The following is an 8,414-nucleotide window of genomic DNA, read 5'->3' on the forward strand; positions in this document are numbered from 1 at the left end:
TATGTCAAAGGTCTTTTGAAGTATGCATATGAACATAGCTTCTAAAATATCAGTAATTATTATGAAATATTTCCTGCATGCTCGGTGAAATTAAGATTGGGCCTAATTAAGGTACAAGAACTTAGAATATTCTTGCACCTTTTTGATAGTTATCAACATGCGCTCTATTGTAGCCATAAGGTTAAGCTGCCCTAAATGTTCCAACAATTCCCTCCTGTCTTCTCCCTGATGAGAGTACAGTGCCCCCTCCAAACCTTATGTACTCCCCTCTCCTGTATAAAGCAAGGAGGAGGTTATAATTTCTAGAGTCTTCCTGCCATTTACACGCTGTTTTCCGTGAAATGTGGTGTTGTCTCTCAAAAAACACTACTTATTAAAAGTTGATGCTATTTGCTTATACCACCCTTTCCCATACCTTGCTATATGCTGTTCAGTTTCACATTGCTGCCATTTCCTCGATGAACCAACACTTTACTCACATTGTTATACTCTATTCCAGGGTAAACATTTGTAGTGATTGTCGTTGCTGTTAGGTGCCATCAAGTCAATTCTGACTCATAGCAACCCTGTGTACAACAGAATGAAACACTTCCTGGCCCTGCATCATCCTCACAATCGTCGTTATGCTGAGCCCACTGTTGCAGCCACTGTGTCAATCCACCTTGTTGAGGGTCTTCCTCTTTTTTGCTGACCCTCTACTTTACCAAGCATGATGTCCTTCACCAGGGACTGGTCCTTCCTGATAACATGTCCAAATTATGTGAGATGTAGTCTCACCATCCTTGGTTCTAAGGAACATTCTGGTTGTACTTCTAGTAGTTGAGAATTGCTGGTGAAACTGACAGGCTGAACAGATCGCATTCATGCCTCTTGACCTCATCTCCTGATACGTTTAGGCTATGCTAGGTTCTGCACTGTTAACAAACATCCCCCAAAACTTAGTGGCTGATGAGTACAAAGGTTTATTTATCACTGTCACTACATGGTCATTGCAGCTTAGTTCGGCAAATATTAGGTGGGGGTGGCTAGCTCTGCCCATTCTAGTGACTTAGGAACCATCTTGGACCTTGACTTTATACCTCCGCTCAATTTATCATAAATTCTGTCAGTTCTCTCTCCAAATTATATTCCACATCTGACCATTTTTTACTATCTCCCTGCCACAGCTCCTCATTTGGCCTCCTTTGTTGTCCCTTTCTGAAACCCTGGTGGCATATTGGTTAAGTGTTACAGCTGCCAACCAAAAGATCTGCAGTATGAACCCACCAGGCACTCCTTAGAAACCCAATGGGGCAGTTCTACTCTGTCCTATAGGGTTGCTATGAGTCAGAATCGACTCAACGGCAACAGGTTTGGGTTTGGTTTGGTTGTCCCTTTCAGGAGTCCCTGTGTGGCATAAATGGTTAAGCACTCAACTACTAAGAGAAAGGTTGGCAGTTTGAAACCACCCAGAGAAGCCTCAGAAGAAAGGCCTGGCTATTTGCTGCCAAAAGCCTTGAAAACCCTATGAGGCATTTCTACTCTGCACATATGGGGTTGCCATGAGTTGCAATTGACTTGACAGCAACTGGTTTGGTTTTGGTTTGGTTGTCCCTCTCTAATCCTTCACATAATAGGCAAAGAGTGCTCTGGAGGATCTCCAACCAACAATTAAAACCTCTGGCCTAAATTGACTGTGTCACTTCTTCTCGCCAGCTCAGTCAGAACTGGACAGATGGCTCATCTGACCACAGGGGGTCCAGGAAATGAAGTCCTGCCCTGTGCCTGGACATTTTTAATGCACAACATTAAAAACTACCACAGAGTCTATTTGATCTTTCAACAGTGGCCCCATAGATTCTCAGACTCTCCAACTTCAGTTTAGATGTCTTGGCAGTGTGGTCAGACCTTGTTATTTTTTTTGAACTGTTGGGATCCTAAGATCTCAAATTCTGATATTTTCCTCTATGACTATTACTTCCTATCATCCCCTAAGCCCTGTGCTAAGACTGTATACAAAGCAAAGGAGAAATAGGACTTGAAGAGCTCCCAGGATAATGGGGGAATCAGACAAGTAATTCAAACTCTACAATGTGATAAATACTAAGCAAGTAGACTGGCACAGGGTAAGAGCCATAGAGGATAAGGGAGAAAGGTGAGGAGGTCTTTCGTGAGTAGAATGATGCTACCACTGAATCTTCAAGTTGCGTCAGCATGAACCATGGAATTAGAGAGGAGAGAAGCTGCTGTATAAAGCAGTATATGTAGGCAGCATGTGTAAAACCTCAGCAAAGCTACAAGCATGACTACAGCATTAGGAGAGTGTCAGAGGGTCTAGAGGTGAAGGTGGGGTGGTAGGTCAGTGTAAATCATGAAAGACTGAACACATTTATCCTGAAGGGAAGAGGCAGCGATTGAACTAAACAGGGTTGTATTATAATGAGATTTGTATTTTTAAAGTATCATTTAATTTGTTCATTGCCTAATATTTCACAGTCGTTAGAAATACTTCGCTGACTCTTGAACGGAGGCCACAACCTTAAATTAACTGAATAACAGTAAAGCTCTACAATAATATGTTTTTTGTTGTTGTTGTTATTTTGTTACTAATTCCATCCATGTAACCCACAATTTTATAATAAAAAAAAATGCTTTGACCTTTTAAAATGTTTCCTTCTTGTGTTCATTATATTTACTTGGCTGCTTTTATTCATTCACAAAGCTAAACCATATCTTATGCCTGAAAATTTCAGCATATATATCCATTAATATTATAAATTTTAAAAGAACCACTAAACAAAAGTAATAAACTGCAATCCCTGTACAGCCTAAATCTTTGTAGTTTAGGCCAACAGCAATTTTCACAAAAAACTTGATTTTTTTTTTCCAAATCCAGCAAAAATAAGGAAATCAATTCAGTTGCAATTATTTTACAATTCAATCACAAGGTGTTTAAAAATAAAAAGCTCATGAATCTTTATGAAACTATGAATGAACGTGGCTAGGGTTTGTTAAAAAAAAAAAAAAAACCTAAAATGTTGAGAAAATTGGTCTCATTATAAAATTCCAAAAAGAACAATGTTAACTTTTAAAAACTTACCTATTTCCATTTGTCTGTAGATAGCCTTAGTGATCTAATGTAAATAAAACTCTTCTCTAAAACCAATCCACTTTTTTTTTTGTCTAGATGTCTTTTTCCACAATTATTCATTCTTTCCATTTTATAGTTTTAGACCAAGCTAATGGCTAAGTAAACATATTGATTAGCTTGAAATCATTTTCTAACCTATTCCAGACTTTAACTTTCTTAGACCATTTTGTGGGTGTTTTTGTTTTTTCTATTTTGTGAAAGATGTTCATGAAGTCTTCTTTCACACCTTGAACCAAATAATTCTGACCTTTTGATCCTTATACTTTAGAGAATACATTTCTCTCCTTGTTTTCTTTTGTCTGCTCATTTGACATAATGTATGCGAAAGCACTTTGTCTGGGAGAGAGTGAAACTCAGGATACTGGGATCTGCGTTATTTGGCTGCTTAAAAAAAAAAAAAAGGTTGCCTTCCAGTTGACTCATGGTGACCCCATATGTGTTTGGAATAGAACTGTGCACTGGGATTTCAATGGCTGATTTTTTGGAAATAGATTTCTAGGCTTTTCTTCTGAGGCCCCTCTTTGTGGCTCAAAACTCCAACCTTAAAGTTAGCAGCTGAGTGTGCTGTTTCACCACTCAGGGACTTCATATTTGGCTTCTAGTGTGGCCAGATTCTAAGATGGAGCATCACAAGAGGTGTTCAAGAGCCCAGGGAAGTAAACGATAAACTACAGACTTGAGACCAGAGCTTGAGGAACAGTTGTAAACTGGAAAAAGGGAATCACAAGAGGACCCAAACTCTATTAAATAGAGCCAATAAGCAGGTGGGAAGTCGTAGAGGTGTCACAGGGTCTGTCAGTATGGAGCAAGCAGGGCTGAAGAGAGTTGTGTAGCTAGAATATTGCTAGTTCTACCAGAAGACTGAAACTAACAAGCACTGAATTCTATCTCTGACATTCTTCCTATTGTTATACTTGTGGTTTCAAAAACCAGGGGCTGGCCTTAAACAAGTAAAACAAGACTGGAAAATAGTACAGACAATTCATTAAAATTATTGCTATAACCATCAATTTTATGAAATGCTGTGGCCTCTTAAAATTTGCCTGAAGATCATTACTGCTGCTCTTTCATTTCATTGGCCCGTTTATACCAATAAGTTATCTCTTTAAATAAGCCTTGATCTTCATAAATTTCATCTTTTTAATCTCGCTTGAACTTAAAAGTCAGACTTAGATGGAATATGTTATTCAGGCTTACAGTAAAAACTAACAGCCTGTCTTGTCTGTACCAGACAAAAATAAAATAAAATCCTAGTTAATTCCTACCTTCATCAATAAGAAAAGAGAGAAAATATCTCTTTACCACTTTCTTCGTTCCAGGGTCCAATGCACTACAACAAAAAGCTAAGAGCTATGGACGATTCCTGAGAATTTCTACTGGAGACTTCTACTTCGCACCTGCTCTTCCTCAGTCCTTTTACCCCTAGTATAAGAAACCAAATTAGGAAGTTTTTGGTGCAAGACTTCCTCTATAAGTTCCTCAGTTTTTAAAATTTTTCTGTTGGGGCATATGATTTTTATTCCCATTTCAACAAAGTCTTCCACCTCAGTATTACAAGGTCACTCACAGGGTCAAAAATCCGGATTTGTGATACTCAGCCTTGGACCTTCTTATTTGGGATAGGAGAATGATTTTACTTCACCTTTAACCTTCCTGAATGACAACACTGAAGGGTGGCAGAGCACTTTCAACATCATCCTGTTTAATCTTTACCGCAGTCTGTGAGCTAAGCAGGGCAGGCTCAGAAAAGAATCTGTACGACCTAAACCCAGCTCTCCTAGCATTTAGACCTAATTTCTAACATGTAACTGTCTTCAGATTACTTCATGTTATTTCTAATTTTAAGTGACATCATCAAATATGTGTTTCCGTAAGGCACATGAGAGATGTACTTAAGAAGGGCAATCTTGCAAGTACAGAGACCAGCTAGTTAGAAGGTTACTATAAATTTAGGCACAGTATCTTGAAGATTTAAACTGGTGCAGTGATGATAGCAATGCAATGGGACACCATTTAGGGAATAAGCTTGACAGGTAAATTGCTACCAAATTCGGAAACTCCTCTACCAAAGCAAACATTATGGAGGTTAAAGTTAGTTCTCCCAGAAATTTAGTCTTTATCTGATGATTCAAGCGAAACTTTCTATGTCGCAAAATGCCTTTAAGGGCTTAGCACCAAATGCCATTATACTAAAGACGTAAAGTGTAAGTTGATAAAGACATGTCTTTGTTAATCAGAGATTTACTAATAAGAAGAAATAAGTACAGATTTGGCAAGCAACAAATGAGTTTAAGAAAAACCTTGAAAGACTTTGGTCTTTCTTTATTCATGTTCACTCTCTCCCAGTATTTCCCATCTTCTCCTCTCTCCTTACCACATCGTCTCAGGTGAAGGTCCTCCCTTATAGGTAAATGCAATGGATGAAATCAATACAGTCAGAGGTCTACTCCGTCTTTACCCCACCAGTATCTCCTCACTACATTTGTATCCATACAATCTGACATTCCTCCTGCTACAATAGAAGACCTGTTTCTACTACTCTCTAAGATCAAACACTACACTGTCTAAACCCCTCCCCTTCTCAAGGATCTTGCTTCCATAATTATTCCCTTTCTTTTCTGCATCAACTTTTTCCTCTTTGCTTGATTCCACAAATGAGGCCTGGAAACCACTATCCTGAAAAATCTCTCAACTCTACATGCTTCTCCAATGAATGCCTCATTGTCTGCTCCCTCATCAGCAAATCTGTGCAAAATCATTGTCTCCAGTCTCTGTTTCCATTTACTAATCCCCTAATCTTTCCTCAGTCTTCTCCCCTTGGGCTTTGGTACCAACCATGCCCTACAGAGCTCATTTAGCCCAAACCGTTGTTTATAACTTATCAATAAAAAATAAATTTCCCATCTTTCAGGCATTCAATAAGAAAATGGTTCAAATTAATTATACTGGGGATAATATAAGTATTTTGGTTATAATTATCGTGTAATTGATATATTAAGTTTCATGAAATCTGGCGTAGTTACTTTTTCTAGGTGAATTCTGCTATGCATGATATCAAAGTAAACAAGGCTTTTTTCTCTGTTTCTTCCTTCTTTCCTTTCTCTCTTCCTCTCTTTTTTCTTTTTTTCAATCGACTGAGTATCTTCAGTTCTAAAACAGAACTGAGTGAAATCAGGCTTAAATGATGACAATAGAATTGTGCCTCAACTTAGTAGCTTAGTATTCATCTTCTAAATTATTTTTAGTTGTTGTGCAGAAGATAAATTATATGTGATTTCTAAAGTAGCTTTGTCAAGCTCTAGCAAACGAGCTTAATTATAAAAAATTAAATTTTCTATAATGATCTCTTTTTTTTAAGTGTTTAATGTGAAATTACATTTACTCAGTCATGAACATGGTTCTTAGGCTTTTCAAGTACTTTTTAGAATCTTACACCATTATGTATAAATGTAATTTCAGCCTTCCTTTAGTTGTTAGTATTTAAATCAATTAAAAATTGAAAATTATTCAGGTTGTACTTCTTTTAATTAAAATGAAGCAAAGATAATGGATTTCCTCTCTAAAATCTGAGCTCATTTTACTGCATTATGACACTGATACATGTATATAATCTGTGTTAGCCTTATAAATATCAGACCAAAATGCCACTTGTACTATTTTAGCCTTTCAGTAATATGATGTAGCACTATAATTACTATTCATACAAAAATATCCTCACATTATGATATGAAAAAGAAGAAAGTGTTTTCTTGTTCCTATTTGTCTTTAATATCATACTGAGATTTCTAGGAAAAAGTTGTGAATGTAAACAAGAACATGAATATCACTCAAAAACAATAACTTAAAACTGTCGACCTCTAGGATGTGCCAACAGCTTCCATCGTTTAAACCCAACTTGCATATAGAAGAGGCACATAAGGAGTGAAACCGGCACACAAGAGGGCAATAGCCAAGCTGTGAATTAAAGAGCGGAATGGAGTTTTGATTTAAAAAACCTTCCAATTTTTTAGGTGACATTTGTCCCTGATTGGAGGGTAAACTCACAATTCAGTTTTTGATGATAAAGCAATAGTAATTTATGCAACTTATTCAAAAAGAAAAAGTGTTTATAATTTGATAAATAAAATTATTTTAGTTACAACAGATATATTAAATGTTATCACTGATCAATCCTTTATGTATGTAAACAAGTTGAAAAAAACTGAAGGCTACCAAGAATTGCTTTCTCATTATGTCTATTTAAAACAAAAACACCTACTACTTGACTGGTTTTGACTCTAAAGTAGAAAGAGAAAATGCAGTCTAAATTTTGGGAAAACTCAGGTTAGGGCCAGCATAAACTTTGTGTGAAAGTTTTATAAAAAATATTTTTGGCAACTTTGTAATAATTTAAATAAGTGTAGAACCAATGTCCATGGGTCATATTTTAAGTTTGGAAATCTTATTCTTTTTGTTGGTATAATCTAATGTAAAAAGAAAAAAAAAAGTTTGAAGGCAGATTTGGATAAAATTAAAAGCATATCTAGGGTTGCATAAATAAGTGATGCAACCAATATCTGAAATGTGAAAATATGTGTTCCTTTGGAATTTATTAATAACATTAATCCTTGTTTTCCTAGTCAGCTTTCACTAGGTAAAGCTACAGTTACAAATGAGGCTGACAGCATCAATGGCATAGTTCTTGTTCTGATGGCTGCAGTCAACTGTCACTCTAACTATATATTTTCTCTTCCGGGTACTGGTTTAAGGAACAGTCTCAATTCTGGAACATGGCTTTATCTATGCAGAGGGAAAGAGAAAGAGAAAGAAAGTAAAAATCCATGTGATGACTTTTGTATACCTTCTATTCAGAACTCTCTCATTTCTGTTCACATTTCAATAGCAAAAGCAAGTTACAAGGCCAAGTATGGTATTATAGGACTGCAAGTAATATGTCTTTGGGGAAAACCAAACCAAATTCATTGCTATCAAGTTGATTCCAACTCATAGCAGCCCTACAGGACAGAGTAGAACTGCCCTATAGGGTTTCAAGGAGCAGCTGGTGGATTCGAACTGCCAACCTTTTGATTAGTAGCTGAGCTCTTAACTGCTGTGCCGCCAGGGCTCCTATGTGTATGGACAGGACCATAAAATACTTTCGTGAGAAAGGAATGACAAAGTAATGAGGACAAATAAGGCAATCTATATGTGCCATATGCCAGTAGCGTTTTCCATGGAGAATGTGGGGCTATGGATAATTCTTGAAAAGTCAAGGAAAACATGGGTCAGAAACTACATAATCATT

This window comes from Loxodonta africana, chromosome 6 (genome assembly GCF_030014295.1).
Source record: "Loxodonta africana isolate mLoxAfr1 chromosome 6, mLoxAfr1.hap2, whole genome shotgun sequence".
In the NCBI taxonomy this organism is placed as follows: Eukaryota; Metazoa; Chordata; class Mammalia; order Proboscidea; family Elephantidae; genus Loxodonta; species Loxodonta africana.